Genomic DNA, 22,988 nt, shown 5'->3' with positions numbered 1-22,988 from the left:
GACATATCCTGCTCACAATTAGTGATATGGCATCATCTCTACTCACGAAGACAGTCACACAATATAATATCAACACATCGCATAGAATCATCATCATGAAATGGGGTTAGTACCATCATAAGTCACATAATCCATGTAAATAATGATCATATGTAAATCCATGAGTCATATAAATCCATTCATCAAGGTGATACTATGTATCAACATCCATAAGAACCATCAAATATCAAATATCATAGGCCATATAATAAGTCTCGCATCATCAATCATAAAAGTCTCTAATCATAAAGAGTCATAACAGATAACATGAATCCACAAAAAGTCCTAGTATCAATGATACCATCTAATATAGAAAAAGAGTCATAATTAACCATGCAAGTAACCATCATAAGTCTAAATAAGTCTATCAGGACGCAAATAAAAATGCAAGTCTAGGAAGGACACTACATCCTCCCCCCCTTGGCCTAGGCTTACTCCTAGAAGCTTGAGAACAAGTAGGGGTATAACTCTCTTATCCATTCAATATCCTCCCAAGTTGTCAAAGAATTATCATTTGAGTCCCATTGGACCCTTACTTGCTCTACGTCTTGACCCCTAAGGGTCAACCCTTGACACTGAAGAATGCATACGGGCTCCAAAGAAAGCTACCTATCCTCTACTTGCAATGAATGCCAATCCAAAACATGTGTCACATGAGGGTAATAAGGCCTCAAAACCGATACATGAAACACATCATGGATGTGGGACAAGTAGGGTGGCAAGGCTAGGCGATAAGCTACAGGACCAATCCTCTCCAATATCTCAAATGGTCAAACAAAGCAGGGCACCAACTTAGAGCCTTTTCCATATCTAATAGGACTCTTTCCTGGACACACTCTAAAAAAAACCTTGTCACCCACTGAAAACTGATGATCAACCTGATGAGCATCTGCATATTTTTCCTGTCTATCCTATGTTTCTTCCATATGCTCTCTAATGTACCACTCCTATTTCTCAAAATTCTGCAACATCTCTGATCTAAGAAGCACTCTATCCTCTAATCTATCCCAACTCAAGGGTGTATGAAACAGGCGACCATACAATGCTTGGAAAGGAGACATACCAATTGAACTATAATAATACCCATTATTGTATGAAAACTCAACCAAATAGAAGTACTCCTCCCATCTAGACTGTTGATCCATGATGTACATCCTCAACATGTCCTTCAACACCTGGTTAACCCTCTCTATCTATCCATCTATCTCGAGATGATATGCTGAACTAAATTTTAGTTGTACTCCTAAGTCATGCTGAACTAAATTTTAGTTGCTATAGTGAACACCAGATCACGATCTGATATGATCTATCGAGGGATACCATGTAATCTCACTATATACTCCATGAAGATACGAGCCACTGAATCTTCTATGTAAGATGATTTGACTGGAAAGAAATGATCCACCTTAGTAAACCTATCAATGGTAACCATAATAGCATCATGACATGATGAAGACATAGGCAAACCGACAATGAAGTCTATAATACGATGTTCCATTTCCATTCTGGAATCAAGTTCAACTGCAACAAAGCTACTGGATGTCAGTGCTCTACCTTCACCCACTAACACTCTAAGCAACATGATACATAATCTGCTATGTCTCTCCTCATATCTGCCCAATGATATAGCTGTTACAAATATACATGCATCTTCTTAACACCTGGATGTGCCAAGTAAGGTGCACGATGAGCCACTAATAGAATCAATGCTCGAAGACGATCTGAAGATGGAACATAGATACACCCCAAATGACGAAGAAGGTCATCAGATTCTAATGAATATCCTGTATAGCTACCATCCAAAGGCCTCCCTAAAGCAATCTCCTCTCTAACCTCTTGATACCAAGCATCTGATGGAAGTGCACTAAGAATATGTCTCCTCAAAATAACACTGAGAACTAGTGTTGATACGTCATGTCTCCTATGGCTCAATGCATCTGCTACTACATTCTCCTTACCCTGGATGTACTTCACCTCAAATTCATACTCACATAAAAACTCCATCCAACGTCACTATCTAGCATTCAAATTTGGTTGCATGAAAATATATTGCAAACTACGATGAGCACTATGCAATTTGGTTGTGATAATCACTATGTAATCACACGTCCATCCTGCATGAGAACTGCTCCAAGGCCCTCCAAAGACGCATCTGTGCATACCACAAAATCACCCAAAGGATCTGGAACTGCTAAGATCGGTGCACTGGTCAAATGCTCCTTCAGAATCTGAAAATCTATCTCACACCGCTCTAACCAAATAAACTTCTTCCCTTTCCTCTGCAGAGAAGTAATATGATGTGCAATACTGAACAAAACGCCGATAATAGCCTGCAAGACCCATAAAGCTATGTACCTCACCCACATTAGTGAGTGCTAGACAGTCCACAATCACTTAAATCTTAGAGGGATCAACTACGATACCCTCTCCTAAAATAACATGGCCAAGGTATTTCACCTCAGACTGGAAAAACTCACACTTCGCCATATTGGCATATAACCAATTCTCATGGAGACATTGTAAGACTAGTCGCATGTTCTCCTCATGCTCCTCCTCTGTCCTCAAATAGATCAAAATATCATAGAGGAAAATGAGAACAAATATGTCGAGATAGGTCATGAACACTCCATTCATCAAACTCATGAAAACTGGTGGATCATTCATCAACCCAAAAGGCACCACTGCAAACTCATAATGGCCATACCTCGTGCAAAAAGTTATACGATGAATGTTTCCCTCATGGATTCACAATTGATGATATCCAAACTTGAGGTCTAACTTAGAAAAGACCCTTGCATCCTTAATCTGATCAAACAAATCATCGATCCTTGACAAAGGATAATGGTTCTTCACCATCACCTTGTTCAACTACCTATAATCAATGCACAATCGAAGAGACCCATCTTTCTTCTTTAGAAACAACATTTGTGCACCAAAAGGCAAAACACTAGGACAAATGACTCCCTTCACCAACAAATCCTCTAGATACAATCTCAACTCACTCAATTCCTGATTGGTCATCCAATAGGGAGTCTTAGATATAGGCGCTGCTCCTAGAATCAAATCAATCCTGAAACCAATACCGAGCTTAGGCAACATATCTGGAATCTCACTCGAGAATATATCTGAGAACTCTTTCAAAATAGGATGATGAGAAAAGATATAATCTCTACTCTCACCCTCATCCAACTCATCCACTCTAGCTACAAAAAGCTGACAACCCTTGTGCACGCAGTGCTTCATCTACATTGCAGAAATCATGCGAAGAGAAATAGGTCGCTGAATACCTACCACCTCCACACTCTTCCCGCTATCATCCAAACACTGGCAACTGCACTCTCTTACCCTGACAATAAATCCTATCCTGGTGAGACTCAAGCCAATCCATACCTAACACCACTCCATAGGATCCCAAAGATAAGACATGAAGATCCACCATGGTAGAGAGCACACCCAACTCCAAAACACAACCATGTACAAGGGAATCCACATCCACCTTGGATCTCGTGGCCAACTCAACCTGCCACCTATTAGCTTGCTTTGCCACAACAAGACCACATATTCATACTAAAGAAGGAGAAATAAAAGAATTAGAAGCACCAGAATCAAACAATACCAAGAAACGGATACCACCTATCTCACCTATAGTCTCAAAAATTGTGCCCTAATGCTCAGCCTGACAGTTATCAACCACTGCAAAAAACATGATGGGATCTACTTGCATCACCAACTGTAGACTTAGAAGTTGTCGGTCTCTGTCCTGACATCTGTGTGGATCTCTGAGGACACTAATATGCATAGTGCCCTAACTGACCACATGTGAAACAACTCCCTTTAGTGAAACCTCTAGCAACTACAGGGGCACTAGAATGTTGTACACTGCCTCTACTAGACTGTTGAACACTCCATGATGGCTAAGAGGGAACTAACCATCTATCTTGCAACCTGCCATGATACCTGACTTGATGTGATCTAGCTCCACATAGAAAGTTTAGACCCTAAAAATTCTTCTTCCAATAATGCTGACTACTTCTGAAAGAAAAAGGATAACTCCTAGCCTGTCCTAAGAACTGTGACTGAGCACCTCTCGCAACCAAACCTGAAGTTGGAGAACTAACAATCTGTGCACCTGAAGTACCTCTAGATGCCAAGTACAACTTCTACTCAATCAACCATGCCTTCTCCATCGCTACCTTCATAGACTTGGGTTCAAGTACCAGAACATCAACACCAATGCGATCATTAGGATCTCTAACAAAATGTTGCACAAGCATCACATCATCATTTTCAATCCCAAAGTACTTCCTAAACTCAAATAATATCTTATCATACTTCTCAATTGTCATACCCCGCTACCTCAAATCATGGAGCTCATCAACTCTATGCTACCTGCAAAGATCTAATAGGAAATGAGCATGAAAATGCTCAAAGAATAACTCCCACAATACTGCTGTAATATCCAAATGGAGGTATGGGGACAAGACCTAAGGAGATCTCTCATATGACCGACCGCAACTGCATCCTAATCCACTACAACATCTGCTCTCCTACAAGGTGAATGTGAACGCTCCCTCTCATTCTCCTGATACTCAACTCTATCCTCATGACTTGAATGATGAGACTCCTATTGATTCTCCTACTGTCCCGGTCCTAGAAGGTCAAGAAGATTCTAAAGTACATTGACCAATTATGGAACCACATCACCACCTTGTTGATCTTTTTGTTGATGATCCTCATGGTGTGACTCTTTAGAAACCTCAAGATGAGGATTCCATTGAGTACCCATATGACCACCATGACCATGCCCATGTCCTCTACCATGAGAAGGCATCTTGTCTAACCAAGATGCAAAAGAATCTATGGGCTAAAATCTAGGGCAAATAAGAAAAAGAGTAACAAGCAGGGATACACCACTGGACTACCCCATGCTAAGTGTGCTAACTCACAGAATGGGCTCATAAGAAACGAGAGTAGCTAGTGTATGAACAGGGGCTTTGATACTAGAAGTAATGCCTGCCAAAATACCCTAGAGAAATAATCTAAAAAGCTACTAACAAATAGAGATAAATTTTTTTAAAATATCTATTATACTATGTTAACATTAACATACATCATGGGGCCAAAATATATTAACATACATCTATTACACTTTGCTATTTTGAACCACTTCCGTCATGGGGCCAAAATATCCCTGCCTTTTTATTTAATGTCCTCTCTAAATGAGAGTCTTGTTGACCACGCTAAAAATCCTAACTCTTACCCTATAGCCCATCAGGGGCTTATATTGCTCATTTATGAACATCTGAAGGACAAGGCTAGGGCGACCAAAGATGACCCTCTGATCACGAATGCTCATATCTCTGAGAGCGGCCAAGATTCAAATTCGGATGAGGATCAGCCTAACGCCTCTACCCACAAAAAAAGGAAAGCTGACACAGATAAGGTGGAAACGAAGGAGCACTGTGATGTGGAGGAGGAAAAGGGTAAGGATTTTGAAACTGATATTGAGTATGAAAAGGATGAGAACATTCGTGAAGAGGATGAAGGGGGTAACTCTGAAAACCCTCACTCTAACCCTATGGGCTCGAACAACAGGAATGTTGCTCCTAATTCTAAGGAGGATGATAATCCTAACTCTGTGGGCACTGAACAGGGTAGGGATTCTACGAACACCATCTTGAACACCGTATGTAACTGTACTTTGGAGTCCTTCAACTTCCAGAAATGGGTTGTCGACAACATTACTAGCATGCAAAGAAAACAGAAGGAGTTAGAAAACAAGATTAATAAGTTGATTAAGGACTCTGGGAAAAAGAATGATGAGACGGAAACCAGTGAAGCTGAAGAGGAAATCGAGATCGAGGATTGGCAGGAAAAAGATTTGATCAAAGGGGATTTGAAACACCTGGAGGACATTATAAGAACTTTGAAAGAACAACCTAAAGAGGATAAAGACAACATCAACACCCAAGTTGCCCATACCGAGAAGGCTCTAAAAAACTTCATGAACCATAGTCTCCAGGTCCTCAAAGTCTCATCTCAGAACATGAATGCTTTGGTGGATCATCTGGAAAGGAAAAATCAGGATAAGAATCTGGTTATCATTGATGATATTCCAACTTCTAGCACCACCCACTAGACTCCCAGGCACAGAACAAGGCAAAACACTACTAGGATGGAGATCAATACAAAAGATAGCCAGTTGAGAGAGGAAAGCAATGACCTGAGGGAAGCGGCCAAGGCGATGATGCTCTTGGTTCAGAATGCTGAGGAATCTATTAAAGTTTTCAAGTAATTTGTAATGTTGGGTTTGGAGCCAACTTCTTGTTGGCTTCTTGCTGTCTTTTTCTTAGCTGCTGGTTTTTGTGCTAGTTTTTTGCAATTGTTTTGTTTCGTCTCTTTCATGCTCATCTTTCAAATTTTAATCGGGTTTCGGGTCCCTTAAAACCTGGTTTTACTTAATCAAAAACATTAACATGCATCATTATAACATTAACTAATAGCATGATCACTTAAAACCACATGTATAAAACCATAAATCTATATTACGCAAGTGGATTAATCCTTTCTAAACATTAGAATCTCTCCAAATATATTCTTGCAACACATCCATTCCCTAGGGTATCTTAACATCACTACTTGGCATGATTCTAACATAATACTTATCTATCTAGATGATCATATTCTAATATTCTCTAACCATTTACTTCTCATGCATCTAGAACAATATTATCCCATATGCATAATTCATTAATCTCTAATATAAACAACCTAGGACTCATTTAACCATTTGATATCAATACTCTCCTAGTTACTCAAGTAAGAATCAATGCAAACTATTCCATTCTTTCATCATTTACTCTATAGCATGACATGATACAAATCCATCTCATAAATGAAAATGCAACTCAAATACATATGAACCATTTTATTTTACTTCCACATAGATCTCCTAAACTCATATTGCATAATGAACATCCGATACACAAAAACAGGCTAAAAAATGACTTTCTGGGACCCTTGGAAGAGTTCAGTGCCCTTGGTTCCCAGATTAGCACCCCTGGTAGGTATTATAGAACTTTTGGTACTTAGCATAGTGCTTTTGGTAGTTAGCATAGCACTTCTAGTTCATTATATAGCATTTATTGTCTCTGGGATGGTGTTTTTGGTCATTTTGCTTGCATTTGCAGTTTTAGGACCCTTGCACCCATGGCATGTCTCTCAGTGCCCCTAGTATGAAAAGTGGAAATTATGCTATAAAGGTTGGTGCCCCTGGTGTGCAGGGTAGTGCCCCTGGTCCAAACAATATCCCTTTTGGGTTTTCTTATAGCGTTTTTGGGAAATATGCAATAAACTACTCAAATCTAAGACATAAGGCTTAGAAAAGGACATAGGAAGGCTTAGGGATCAAAAACAACCCTCATAGTGCATACAAAGGGTTTGGAAGGTCCATTTACTAACTAAGACATCAAAACATCAAGAACATAAACACTGTAGAAAGTTGCATTAAGAAAATCATCTCCCACAGAGCCAAATCTGAGACTTAGGGAGCTAAATCAACAAGGGAGAGACGGATCAAGATCGCAATCACCGAAAGGAGACTCAACCAAGTCCAGAAGGGATCAATTGTAGTCTATGCAAGTGGCTGGAAGTATTTGCATATTCAACAATGCAGTCACAAGGAGTCACAGAGAACTCTTAGCCATCAAACAAGAAGCAAGACTCCAAAAAAAGCTCAATCAAGGGAATATTTTGAAATCAAAACAAGGGAATAAACAAATTCAATCCCAAATCAAGATCCAACATTCATAGAACCTAATGGCATGATGAGACATAGAGAATACATAAATGTACCCCTGACAATGCAATTTCCAGACAATAGAATCGTTGGAATGCAATGCCCCCCAAATAATATTCTATCAAATAGCAATTTAAACTTCTACATATTACAAATCCATATGCCCCTAGCAATCTTTTCAAAATACTATAAACAATCTTTCCAGAATCAAAATGCAGAGTGTCAGACAATGGAACCAACCTAGAAAAAGAAGAATGAAAGCGCAATCCAAATCCAAAAAAATCCTTCAACAATTCCAGTTCAAAACCATATGCAAATTCTCCAAAATCCAAATCTTCAATCTCCTGAAATTTTCCAACCCCCGTGAATGCACAGGAAGCCGGATAAATACAAAAATTAAACTCAAAACTATATTGCAAGCTGACCAGTCAAAATATTCCAAAAACTACATAATTTACCTAACTTGTATAGTTTTGAGGCATATATTATTTCCTCAATATAATTTAACTACCAATTAAAATCCAACCAATCATATGTGAGGGTAGGTAAATATATTCAATTGCAATTAGCAACAATATGAACTTTATAAAAACACATTAAATATTGATTCATTACTCAATATAATCAATTAATAAATTGAAAGAATAAAGCCTTAGAAATAGGACCCCCAATTAAAATATAGAATCAAATCGCAAATATCAATAAATAAAAACACAATAATAATTATCAATTAAATAAATCTCAACAACAATAAATATATAAATAATAAAAAATGGCTCAATAATAAATCAATGTAAATAAATAATATCAAATAATTGATAATTCCTCAAACAAATAAATAAATAAATGTTCAACATTAAAACAACACAAATAAATAATAAATTAATAAAAGATAAATCATCAAATAACAAATAAATAAATTACTTAAAACAATTCAATAACATCAATAATCAATTTAAATAAATAAATCACTAATAAATAGATAATTGATGATTAAAAATACACAATGATTAAATCAATAAACCAATTAAATAAATCCTAATTGGTTAAATAAAATCTCACAAAGAAATAATCATCCTAAAATAATTAAATAAATATCTATAATCCAAAAATTAAACAATTACACAATGATCACATAAACATGGACTCAAACCCACTTACGCCAATGGAACAACATTACCACAAGGTCCTAGCCTCAACTTGCGTCGTGACGCAAATGAGAAGGTACGCAACTTAGACCCAGAGTGTGTGAGGGAACTATGTCATCTTTGACATCTCACCATTGGGATAAAGACATGCTTAGACTTGTGGAGCTATGTGGAGTCGATGTTTGGTATTTGCAAACCTGCATCACAAACAAACACAACATATACGATACATATGCATAAACATATAAGTGATATAGAATCGCAATGATATATCTCGCTCGCAATGAGTGATATGACATCATCTCTACTCACGAAGACAGTCACACCGCATCACATAGAATCATCATCATGAAACAGGGTTAGTATCATCATAAGTCACATAATCCATGTAAACAATGATCACATGTAAATCCATGAGTCATATAAATCCATTCATCAAGGTAATACTATGTATCAACATCCATAAGAACCATCAAATATCATACATCATTTAATAAGTTTTGCATCACCAATCATAAAAGTCTCCAATCATAAAGAGTCATAACATATAACATGAATCCACATAAAGTCCTAGTATCAATGATACCATCTAATATAGCAGAAGAGTCATAAATAACCATCCAAGTAACCATCATAAGTCTAAATAAGTCTATCAAGATGCAAATCAAAATGCAGGTCTAGGAGGGACACTACATTGGAAATTGTCAAAGCTTGGCTTTGGCGGGCTGACTCTAGCTTTTGAGACAGGTTATCTTTCAACTAGCATAACCTCTGATGGTCTCCTATCATTTAGATTCAAGTTCTTTCATTTGCTCATGAACCTTGTGTTTGTGCCTTGTTGTTTCATAAAAAGAGCATTTGTAGGCCAAGTGATTTTTTCTATAGAGCTACTATGGATCTTCATTCTTAGGAAGATTTGAGAGTCCTATATGGTATTTTATAACTAGAGCACTAGATATTCGATATGGTGGTTTTGGCCTTGCAAACTTGGTATTCACTCTATCAGACATTGGTGTAAGGATTGATATTTGCATCCTAACATTGACTTTTGCAGTTACAATGTTTGGGTTATCATCGAATCTCTCTACACCTTCCTATGTGTTTGCTCTCAATTTGTAGTAGTCTTTTCAGTCCCCTCTATCTATTTGGTAATAGTGATTTCACAACATCTGGTTGACCATCATTAAGCCTAAACTTGTCCATTTCCCCTCGTGCATTCTTTTCCAAGGTTTGCCTATGGTCTCTTGTCTAAAACATATGGAGGTTTTGGACCCTTCTTGTCCATTCGGCTTCTAATTAGAGTCTTTCAAACACCTCATTTAGTTTTGCAGCCATGTTGAACATTTGTGGAGTTGCATTCATGACTACTTTTGCCCCTTCTAGCTAGAACCTTTTTCTTGGCACATGGTTCTTTTGGGAGATTGGCCTCACATTTCATTCAAATATACCTAGATCAGGCATGCTTTTATGGTGGAGTTTTTTTTTCTTTACGAAAATCTAGGAATGTTGATGTTTTTGCTCACAACTCTATTGATACTTTTGTTTTTCTTTTTACTAAAACTTCTATTTGTAACAATGTATGAACTCCAAAGTCAAGCTCATGCAAATAAAGTGGTGATCGAGGTGGCCCACCCCCTAGAGTTATTGAGTCATTGGGGTAGTGCCACTTATGCTATTGCCAAAGTTCCCCCAGACAATTTTGCTTCACGTAACCATTCTCTACTTCATGACCATAGATGCAACTAGAGTTTTTTTGGCTCGATTTTCTTAGCCACTAAGATTCTAGGCTCCTCACTTCCACTCTAGTGGTAAGAGCAGTTTGGCTCGGGAACGCTCTACCTCTCTAGTATGTTGATGTTCTACCTATAGGTGGCTTATGGGTGGGGCAGGGCCATCTACTAGTGGTGGCAACAGTTGGTCGTAGGCTGGTAGTGGTGATTGGTCAGACTCTTCAAAGTGGCTCCCTTAGTTGAATCTGACAATTTATCTTGTAAGCAATGAAGAGAAAGAGGAGGGAGAGATGAATGCTAATGAAGGGTGGTCCCTCCCTAATGTCACCTTAGACCACACTAATGTATGGGCTATGTCGGGTGACTAGGATCCTCCTCCACCTCACACTGGTGTTGCTCTTCCGACTTAAGCAACTTTTTTTGTTATCTTTGTTATCTAACTTTCCAAGCACTACCCATGTGACTTTGACGAGTGACCTTGGATCCCTCTATAGTTTTTTTTAGATATGTGTATATTATTTTAAACCAATTAAAACTGACCACATATTTGTCAAAAAAAAAGGTTATTATAAAAATATAACTTAATTAATCATTTAAAATATCTTAAAAACTATAAAAGATATTAAATACTATTCACTCTAATATGGACGAAATCATTTCATATAAAATGCTTTCAATTAAATATTAATTAGTTTCATATAATACAAATATAAATTACATCATTTTGAGTTGAATCCTAATGGGACGTCAAATGCCATGGTGGACCATAAAATGCCTACCCTTGCTTTCCTCCCATTTTCCATGGTGATGTAAGTTTTTATTAAAATAGAACACATCAAATTTTAAAAAAATTTGGTCAATGTTTGTGAGGAGGTCTCCACTAAATTATAAATTATTGACTAATGACAAAAGTATCCTCTTTAGTGCAAATCATAGTGGACATTACAATTTCTCCACTCATCTGAACAGAAGCAATTACACCATACGTTTCCCATTTACGCCATTGTTGTACTAAAATACATTATCTGAAGAGATACAGTACGTTCTTTTGTACATAACTTTTATTCTGAATCATCCGAAGTGCGATATTTTGAGATAGTTTTCAATTCTAGAGAAACGAAATTCAAAAGCTGTCGATTCAAATACTGTTGGAGATAGTGGGGTAATTATGTGGTGGAACGTGTAAAGAGAATTACAGAGCTTTTTCTGTCTGTAATGCTTTGAAATTAGTTTATTTCAAAGAAGCGCTATGAAAATGTGATAATGAGTAATGACTAATCCAGCAGACCAAAAAGCATTATTTGTATCTTGACCAATAGAATAGATCCACCTTATTAAAAGTTTCTCTTGACGTCATAAAATGCATATGTCAACAGTTTTTATGATGATATAGAAGCAGATAGCCATGGAAGATTTTTTAATAAAATTCTAGGATTGTAGCTCGTTGACCTTATTCAAATGCTCCTTTATTCTCTAAGCCACTGTTTTCTTAGAGCTTAAGAGATTGGAAGGCTGATGTGTTGGACTTTTATGAGAAAACGATCTGGATTGAAGGAATTGGCATTAAATTTATATAAAACAATGATAGAGGAGTAGATTTTTAAATGATATAAATAAATATAATTTATAGAAGTCGTCAAATTGACTTTTCTTCTTACTCTATCAAGTCAATCTTCTATCTATCTTCTATTATGTATCAACTAGTAGTGATGCATATGTGCATTCCCTTGATGCCAAACATGTTTCTTTATATTTTTTAACATTCAACATCTTCTAGTTCTATACATCTAATTCCATGTGTCATTGTTCATCCTCATGCAAAGGAGATAAACTCTAAGCCAATGGTGCATGGTAAACAATAAAAGTTGTTGGTAGTCCTTTATGCATCATAGTATCAGTATATGATAGCTCCACACCCTAGTGGCACACTTTGTTTACAAAAACTATAAATGGAACTGCTCATAATTGCCATGATGAATGTTGCATTGTTGGAAGAAATGTGTATAATCTTCCAAATAATGTAATATCATTTAGTAAAATGTTCAAATCCATTTGAACATCTATGCCACATGTCATATGAGAAAATTAAATCAGTGTTCAAATATAGTTAGCATTATCCTAGTGATCCCTTGTTTCTATAGCCCTCAGGTGCATCTTTGTCCAACAATCGATTTGATAACAACACATTTTCTAAACTTACTTTGCCTATACTTTTCTATCATAGGCAATACCTATTCGAGGTATAAAACTACACACTCACCAATATTGATGATCTACATTCACCACTTATAGAGAAGTTCTTCAAAAGATAATATCTCTACTAGAGGATTGACCTTCATCAATCATTTTTTTCCCAATATTTGTTTATGTCCCCCATCCTCCATTAAGTTCTCAAACCTCAATTTTGAACCAAGTTATATTTTATGACCTAGTTTGATCCCAAGGGGTTTGTAGAACATAGTGTATTGCATCTTTCTTTGAAAGGATTCTAACATTAAGATAGCATAGTGTCGAATTATTCATGCTCTCACTATTTTTTTTTGTGTTTAATTTTGCAATGATACTAGGTTGTCAAATAACACCGTGTACAGATTTTATAGTATGCTCACTATCTTTGAAATATTTTTATTCAAAAATACGAGACTCAAAAATTGAAAGATAAAGGATTTTAACTGGGCTTGGAATGCAAAAACATAAGGAGAGACTCCCAAACAATATAATAACTTGTTGTATAGACTTAGAGTGGATGAATTCTATAGATTGACAAGCATGTACCTACCTATACACAAGTAGGATAAATAATGAAAATTTTATAGACATAGGCTTAATCACTATGGGAATTAGAATTTTACATTTTGCTTCAAGACCTTTCCTCTCTTGGCATTATGTCATCAAGCAATATTTTACAATATCTCTCATACCAAGTCTTTTGCACAGCCACTTAATAAATAATGTTGAAAGAAAACATATGATGTAAAACTTGTCACAACCCTCCTTTATCTCCTTTGGATTTAAATACAAACTCTATTATATTTCTTTTGGATAAACTATTGAATGAATATTATAAAGGAATAAAAATAATAAATCACACACACACATGGAAAATATACTTTTTTTTCTTAATTGTTTATTTAAATTTCCTCACCCAAATAATGGCACATGTTGTAGGAAGAATAAGAAGCTTCTAGAGGCTTCTCCACCACCTTGCATGTAACTCCTCCCACTAAGTCTAATCAATTTGCATGAAGGCCAAATTGGGAGAGAATCTCTATTTTTTTTTAATTAAAAATTAGGTAGTGGAATTTGGGGATTTTTCTTATAAAAGATGTACAAGTTTTCAAAAAAAGGGAGTTGGTTATTCCATAAAGAAATTCTTCAAGTAAATTTCTCTTTTGTAGTCATATTTCATTTTTGAGAATAGCTAAGATTTTGCTTTGGAGGTCTTCTTTCAAGTTTGAAGGATCAAGGGAGATTCATAGGGGATTCTACACCATTTTCAAGCATCCAGGTTCTTTCAATTTAGTTTTTATTTTATTTTTATGCATCTTATCCTTGCTGCAAATTAGATTAGATTAATTTGTTTAAGAAATTAGATCCATTAGTTTCAAATTTTTTATAAGAATTAGATTCATTTGTTTAAGAAATTAGATCAATCTTGGTTTAATATATTGCTGAAATTAGTTGAAATCTATTTTTGTAGTGGGTTAGTTCGAAGAACTAAATATTGTCTTTCAATTCCTTGCTGTAGATTGGATATTTGTTAGTTTGAAGAATTAAAATATTGTCTTTCAATTTCTTGTTGTAGATTGGATATTTGTTAGTTGAAGAATTAAAATATTGTCTTTCAATTCCTTGTTGTGAATAAAATCTTGTTTTTTTTTTCTCTCTTACCATGAATGAATCAAATCTTCCTGTAGGAATAAATTTATCTCTGTAAATTTTAGATTGAAAATCAGATTAAGGAAATACAATTATGAGCTTGCATTTACCAGCATAATCATCTATCTTTCATGGCTGGAAACGATTTATTTTCTCTGGATTGTTTACCTCTGTGAATAACTCTCTGTGAGGAAGAAAAATATAAGTTTATCTCTGTAAGTTCTAGATTGGGAATCAGATTTTTAAAAAAATACACTTATGAGCTTGCATTTACCAGCATAATCATCTACCTTTCATGGCTGGAAACGATTTATTTACTCTGGATTATTTATCTCTGGGAATAACTCTCTGTGAGGAAGCAAAATATAAGTTATCTCTGTATAAACATCTGGCTTTCAATCATCTGTACTCTGTTGGGAACTCTGTTGGGATCGAATTATTCTCCCTGGATTGTTTTATCTCTCTGGGTTATTCACCTCTATGAATGAACCCTTATTATTACTTTAACATTTTATTTTTTTATCCTTATTGTTTAAAATCTACTCTCTGTCTATTTAAATTAATTTGGAAAACCATATATATATATATATATATATATATACCGAGTTGATTAAACTATCGCATGAGAAATAATGCAAAGTAAATTAACATTGCAACGCAGTACGTAGAAGGTACCGTGAATGGTTGCATGGGATATCGGCCGCAGGCGGAGTTAATAACTCTGCAGGGGGAGTGGTACCATTACAGTACCCTCCACTAACCTGCGGTCACTACTACGGCAGTGGCCACAGGGTAGTGGAGGGGACCGTGGGGTCCCCCTCCCACTAATTGCTATGGGCACGCAATACCATATTCGCGCAGGTAGACTATGACATTTATATTTCAAATTCTTTTTTTTATTATGGAATTTATTTGTTAATACTTGGTAATAAAGTTTTAGTTGTTAATAATTGATAAATTTTAGATTAATTTTTAATAGTTATTAATAAATTTTGGTTAATTGGTAATAATTATTAATAACTTATTAATAATTATTATTAATGTAATTGGTAATAATTATTGATAATTATTATTAATGTTAAAATTAGTAAAGTAAATTGGGAAAAATTTAATAATTAATAGGGATTATCGTATGGTAGATTATTGTGAAAGAATGGGATCTCTCAATCCATTGAGGATCTAATTGATTTTTGGGCGATAAATTTAAGCTTACTTAAATCTCTAAGTCTTATTAATATAATTGATCCAAAATCGCCAAAAGTATAAACTAATTGCCAGTAACTCTATATTTAATTATTCTTACAATAAGAGTAAACACTTCTTCATTTTGTATGCAATGACACTATTTTACCTTGCTTTTATTTCGCATTCATTATCTACATGCAATTGCTCGTAAGTTCACAATTATCATTACCATGCCAATACATGTATTAATTCGTTTAATTGTAGAATAATGATATTTCTCTTTCAAATAGTATTTAAATTTTAAATTGTGTACATTCATTTCATAATTATATTTCAAGCATGATGTTTCATAAGCTCTTAGTTTAGAAACTAAACAAAGGAAGTGGGAAAACCAAAACTAGCAGCGTTCGGTATATACAGTGCCTCTAGGTCATGCTTACGGGTAATGTCGTCGTGTTGAACTACTGCACTTAATGCCTAATAAAGCTGCATTAACGACGTCTGTGGCATCGTCCCTATAAATCATCGAGGAGTAATAAGGGACACTTGGAAGTTAAAATCCAAGGGGCGGGTAATCCCCCTTGGATCGATAATTTAATAAGATAACTTTTAAATGATTTTCACATCCATTGAGATAAACCATAGTAAACCCCTTTTTAGGGATGGTCAGGTTAAATGCTCGCATAGAATTGATTTCTTTTTTATCTTGAAGGGATATTGGTGATTTGCAATTGGATCAAGGGTGACGCTCATGATAAGAATTAGGATCTAGTTATTTTTAGGCCACAAGCAATAGGCCACCTTGAGCCTTCGCTTAAGCGCTACCATCGTGGGTAGCAACCGCAGAGAAACTGTCTAGGATACTGACCCTAGAAAGGGTTGCGTACCCACAAATCAGTTTACATCAAACCATAGAATAGAAAATAGAACTACATACTTTACGCCTTGATCCCGTGCTGAAGCGGGTATGTAGGCAGTCTTGGGACGGAGTTGTCCCTCGTACTCAGGCATTCGTGGGTGGGGTCTAGGCTTGGTTGAGTAAGAATCCTAATTGAAAGATAAGATAATTAAATTGAAAAATAAATTCAGTGCATACTCGGAAGGAATCCCGTATGGATTCGCTTGACTTCCTGAGGCTTTAAGCCAAATTTTGAGGCGGAATTCAAGCTTGTATTATTTTAATTACTCCTAAGGACAGCGACCTCGGTGCACTCTTGTTAGAAGAGTGTAGTACTTAGTGAGTGGCTCAGGACCCGAATGGTCTCGATGAGTCTAAGTCTCTGGCTAGAGCATCTCCTATCCCGTTTGGATAGATGCCTACCCCGTATGGGTAGATGCCTATCCCGTATTGGATAGATGGACTCTTATGTACCGTATGGACAATTGCCTAACCTGTATGGTTAGATGCTCATCCCGGATGGATGAATGCCTAATCCTAAATAGATGGATGCCCAGAGTATGCAATTGAATAAAATATAATGATTACATTAAACAAAAAAAAAAGAATACTCAATTTTATTGATTCATTTATGGTGGGTTATTACAAAACTCTATTATTTTCTTTTAAACTTTGAAATATTTATATGAAAAGACTAATAAGTTGATTCAAATCTATTAAATTTTTTACTAAATAAAATTTTAAAAAACTAATTTTTACTAATAATGTCATATATTTAATTGAGTTTTAATTAAAAAATAAAATAAAAGAACACATGTATATTGTGATATTTTTTTAAATTGAAATTGTTTCAACTTTTCCTTTCTATATTTTAATAAAAAAATATTTTTATAAGAAGAATACTTAGCATCAACAATATATGAACTAATGTAAACAAACTCATTCCATTTTCTATATTAGTATTTGCCTTCCTATATCATGGAAAAAAATAATCTCTTCCTTAGTTTTGCATTGTAAAAATTATAAGTTGTAGTAGTCCTTTATGCATCATACTATTGGTTGATAAAGACACCACACCTGAACAACACCCTTTGTTAACAAAAAAATATGATTAAAACCACTCACAATAACCATAAATTAGGTTGTATTCTTTGAATAAATATGCACAACCTTCTAAGTAATCTTGTATCATCTACTAAAGATAGTTTTCTAGTTACTTAAAGTAACTTTTACCAATGAGAACCCATGCAATAATTATTGTATGTGACTTCACCCAATTTGCACATTCCAAACCCATTTCTATAGAAAATAAAATAACACACACCACATGAAATAATGTTTTCCATTGTCTCACACATAAATATGCATTTTCAAGCCATATAATAGGGAAGTACCCATCAAAATTTAAAAAAATTAAGGGATTAGAAAGGGATAAAATACTCATACATACACAAAAATGACACATTTTATCTACATTAGTTTACAAATAAAACCAACATTCCTTCATGAACACATAACTAGTGTACAATGTACAAGCATTTAAATATAACAATAATCTTACCAATATAAATAGGTTAAGCCTTCCCTATTTTATAGTTTTTCTCAAACCTTCCTCCTTGATTTGAGCAAAAATCTTGAACTTTTGACAACCTCTTCACATGTCAAAGAACATTGTTCCTCCCATATGATCATTCCTATTATATTCCTCTTACATGAGGCTATATATTTACCCACATTTCTGTTTTTAACCTCCTCTTTGTTTTCTTCCTTTTTCCCTTTTGATTTGTAATTTGGTTACTTTCTTCTTGAAATCCTACACCTAGAATATTCTTCCATATAATTTCCATCCAGTCTTTTTGTCTAATATATCCTTCCCTATTACATAACACAATTTTTCACCTTATATCTATCAATCGATATCCTCTATTAACCATTTTTTGGTAACATGACATTATTTTCTCTCTTCATTCCCTACTCACAATTTCTTCCTTTAGTTATAATACCATACCATTTATCTCTTTTGTTACATAAGAGAAGGGAGATCTAAAATATATACTCAATTTTTTTTTTCACCTCTCCAATTCATTCCTTACATTTATATTATTTTAATAACTTCTTATCACACTATTTCATGTCCTCAAATCTATCCAAGTCCTATATTGAAATGCCTAACCTTCTAGTATTTATTAAAGCTATGATATTTCCACAATCCATCTTATATTCTTGAATTTTTTCTGGATTCGATTGTGTGTATTTTTTTCCCATCAACGTTTCGAATCACACTCCGTGATTCATCATCGGGATGAAAAGAATTCCAAAGACATGAAAGATCATAAAGAAATGCCCAACCTTCTAGTATTTTTTTAGTCTCCCTAGTTAGTGTAGATCATCCAAGGATCATACACATCTTCCCTAGAATTGTGTTTATTCTTTATAGATATTTGATGTAGAGGTAGGGTTGTACTCAAAATGACAAACTCAACATATAGGGCTTCTATAACACACATTCCAAAACAACTCTCCTTGGGGCATATTTATTAGTCTCCATCATTGGTTCTTATAAGACTTAAGTTCTTACACCAAGGTTTGGACATTCCTACACTTGAGTATCCATTTGAGGTTGTGTACATACTATTTTTGTGTTTTTGATATTCCAACAATCATTAATTTTGGGGATCTTCAAGTTTCCCTTTTTTCACCCTTTGTATATGGTTCAATTCTTTACAAGTAGGTTTTCCTTCAAATTGACAAAAGGCCCGATCACAACATCCTTAAAGTCCTCTAAGCTTTAGAATATATAGGGAATCTTCATAAGGTTGAGACACCTTAATATTGTTTCCAACAATGGGAAGGATCCTACAAAGTCACTGTTGTAACATGTACACTATTGGTTTAGACTGTGATAGTCAAAGCGTTGGGAAAATCATTCCTACTTTGATTATTTCTTCATGTGATGGATCTCAACCATTTATATCAGATTTATAGGGGTATCTCAAACCTTCCCTTGATATAATTTACAAGACAAACATCCACTTAATGTTTTAAGACAAGAAATCTACAACTTCACTGGTTTACTTATGATAGTGACATATATTGTCTTGAGGCAGTCAAATCTTTGGGTTCTTGAGACTTAAAAATGATTTTCAACACTCTGAGATGGGCTCACACAATCCCTTCACTCCTTCACTTCCTTCTTCCCAAACCCAAAGGGTTTACTTTTCTTTTACACTTTCAAACTCACTCCTCATCGTCACTTTAGTCTGATACATCAGTAATATCATAATAACAACCATACATAGCATGTGCAAACTTGAGTTTTGAGCCCTTCAACCATGGATAAATAAAAGGAAACATAAAAATACACCTTCCCACCTATTTTTAGATTTTTATAATCATGGGAAGTGGAATTATACATTTATTTTACTCTCAGCAAACCCTAGGTAGGGTTTTTGATAGTTTTCACAAAAATGAATGTAACTTTTGTTGGCATTCTACACTCTTATGAGAATAGTTGATGTTGTCATTGATGGAAACCAACTGACAACCAACTGGCAAACCACCGGTAGTTACTAACACTGGAAATAGACTTCTACATACACCAGCATACACTTCATCGGCAGCGACAATTATGCATACCGACACTCAAGCCGACATGGAATAAACTTTGTTTATTATTTAATATTGTAATTACCTTTTGTAAAAGCTGAAATGGCATATTGTAAAAGACTCATATATATGTATGAGAACTTATAAGTCTTTTTGGTATATGAGAGGATATGATATAGATGATATTTTTGTATAAGGTTATATAGTTGACGACGAAGGTTTTTGGTAATAGACTGAGCTTAAACCGGTACTGAACCTAACATAGTTGATGTTGATCTGAAGCAGTACATTGTATTGGATTTTTATAATCCATTTTGTAAGTCAGTGAGACTTTAGTTTTGTATTTGAGCAGTGAGCTCTAGGCTGCTAGCCTTCCTGCTTGTGCAGGCCCCTCATTGTAAGTAATAGTTATTCATTGGCCAGTGAGTAAATATTGTGGGTCACAAATCCCACCAAGGTTTTTCCCACACCGGGTTTCCTCGTTAAATATCTTGTGTTATGGTGTGTTCTCTATGTTGTCTCTGTTATTCTTATTTACTGCATTTATTCTTATTTATTGGTACACTGTTATGGGATACAAAGTTCTTAATAAGTTTAAATATTTTGCTAACCGGTTAGACACTGATTCACCCCGCCCTGTCTTTGTGTCTTTGGGACTATCATTGATTCTAACAATTGGTATCAGAGCTTGGTCCTCTATTTTTAGAAGCCTAACAACTTGAGGAAGATTCTGACACCGGTACAGATAGAGAACTTAAGAAAACAATTGGAAGGAGCTCTTGTAGATTATGATGCTAAAAAATTGAAGAATATCAAACTTGAAGATGATCTAGGGACTACACGGGAATTCATTAAAGGACTTCAGGAGAACCTTCCTATAGCACAAAATAAAATTAAAAAACTTCATGAGAAGATGCAGAAAGATGATGAGGAAAAATAAACTCTTAATAAACTTGCAAACAGACAGGAAACCAACAATATGAAGAATGAAATGCAAGCTATAACTATGAGGTTATGTAAAGACATTGAAGACAGGAAGAAGAATGAAGAAGACTTTATTAGAAGACTCAATGATGATGGAAATGAAAATCTAAGACTTTGTCATTAAAATGATATGTTAAAGATAAATCTGATTCACATGCAACATGATATAACTGAGCTTATGAGACAAAAGGAAATTCTGGAAAATGAGTTGGCTACTGCAAATCAACACAAAGATAAATTCAAGAAAAGTTCAGAGGAGCTTGATGACATGCTGAAAAATTAGAAACCTAATGGAGATACAAATGGACTTGGATTTGAAGTTGGAGAAAGTTCTGGTACTGCAAAAAATCTAGATCAGAACAAACCGGTAAGACAACCTAATACTTATAAGTTTAATGGAAAATGTTTCAACTACAACAAATATGGTCATAGAGAAAATCAGTGTAGATTTAGAAACAATCAAAATACTAATGTACCCACCGGTCAATGTTCCAAATGCAACAAAGTTGGTCATAATTCAAAAAATTGTCGAATGAATGTGAAATACTATATTTGTGAAAGATATGGACACCTATCTAATCAATGTAGAACACAAACCAGCGTAGGATATGGAAAGGCTATTCAAAGGAATAATGTGACTTGTTATGCTTGTAACAAAATTGGACAAATTGCCAAATTTTTTCTAAGCAAGACTTCACTGACAAACAATAAAGGATCTAGTTTGAAAGGCAAAGAAAAGGTAGATGAGGTATAGCAAGAATTTTCAAAACATTGGATTGGGAAGAGAGATCATGATGTTGACAAAACTATCTCAATACCGGTAGAACAAAGTAATCCTTCACCGGAAGGAGATTCTTCATCCAACTGAGAAGTAACCCTTTGGGGGTATTGCAGTAAGTTGAAAATTATGCAGATTACCCTCGGTCGATGGTGAGAAGATAGATTTACTGACATATGTGTTAATTTTTCACTTAACCGGTGAGCATTTAATGCGGTTGGTGTGACAAATGTCATTATAAATAAGCTATTATCCCTCATTTTTTATTCACAGAGTATTCAAATTAGAAGAGAGCACGAAAACAAAGTGAAGGCATTCAAAGAAAAGGTGCAGAGTGATTTCTTCAGGCATTTTTCAGGCAGCTAAAGGTATTTTTCAATGGCTTTTTCTTTTGCTCCCGAGTTTATTTAGAACCCTACTATTGTGGAAAATGTGAAATGCCCTAGGCCCGTATTTAAGATACTTCTTGAAGTAGCTAAGCAAGATGACTCTACAAGGGCATTTTCAAAAATTCCTAAAGGTGTAGCTTTTGCAGAAGACCCTAGGATTTATATACATTGCAATATAGAAGAACTAGGTTCCAAAGAATTGATGAAAATGTTTACTTAAGTGATTTGTGATGAAAATGGTGTTGTCAAACCCAAACAAAAGATTATAGAAACTCTAGGTTTTGTGGAGATACTGAACATTCCCCAATTTCCAGAGGAAGTAGTAAGAATTGTTTTGAGTAGAGAACATGGAGAATTCTTATGGTTGGATTCTATCTGCAAAATAACTCGGCAAACAATTAGGGCAGTAACTGGTTTACCCTCAACCGATAACAAACTTGATAAGACTAAGAATATTCCTAACAACAAAGTGATGACCTTAATAGGAGCAACATCTGACAATAGATCATTGAGAGTGAATGATATCAAAGACATCAATGTAAGATTTGTAGGTA

Source organism: Cryptomeria japonica, chromosome 8, assembly GCF_030272615.1.
Source record: "Cryptomeria japonica chromosome 8, Sugi_1.0, whole genome shotgun sequence".
NCBI lineage: Eukaryota > Viridiplantae > Streptophyta > Pinopsida > Cupressales > Cupressaceae > Cryptomeria > Cryptomeria japonica.
The sequence above is the reverse complement of the archived record's forward strand: the minus strand, read 5'-3'. Positions refer to the sequence as shown.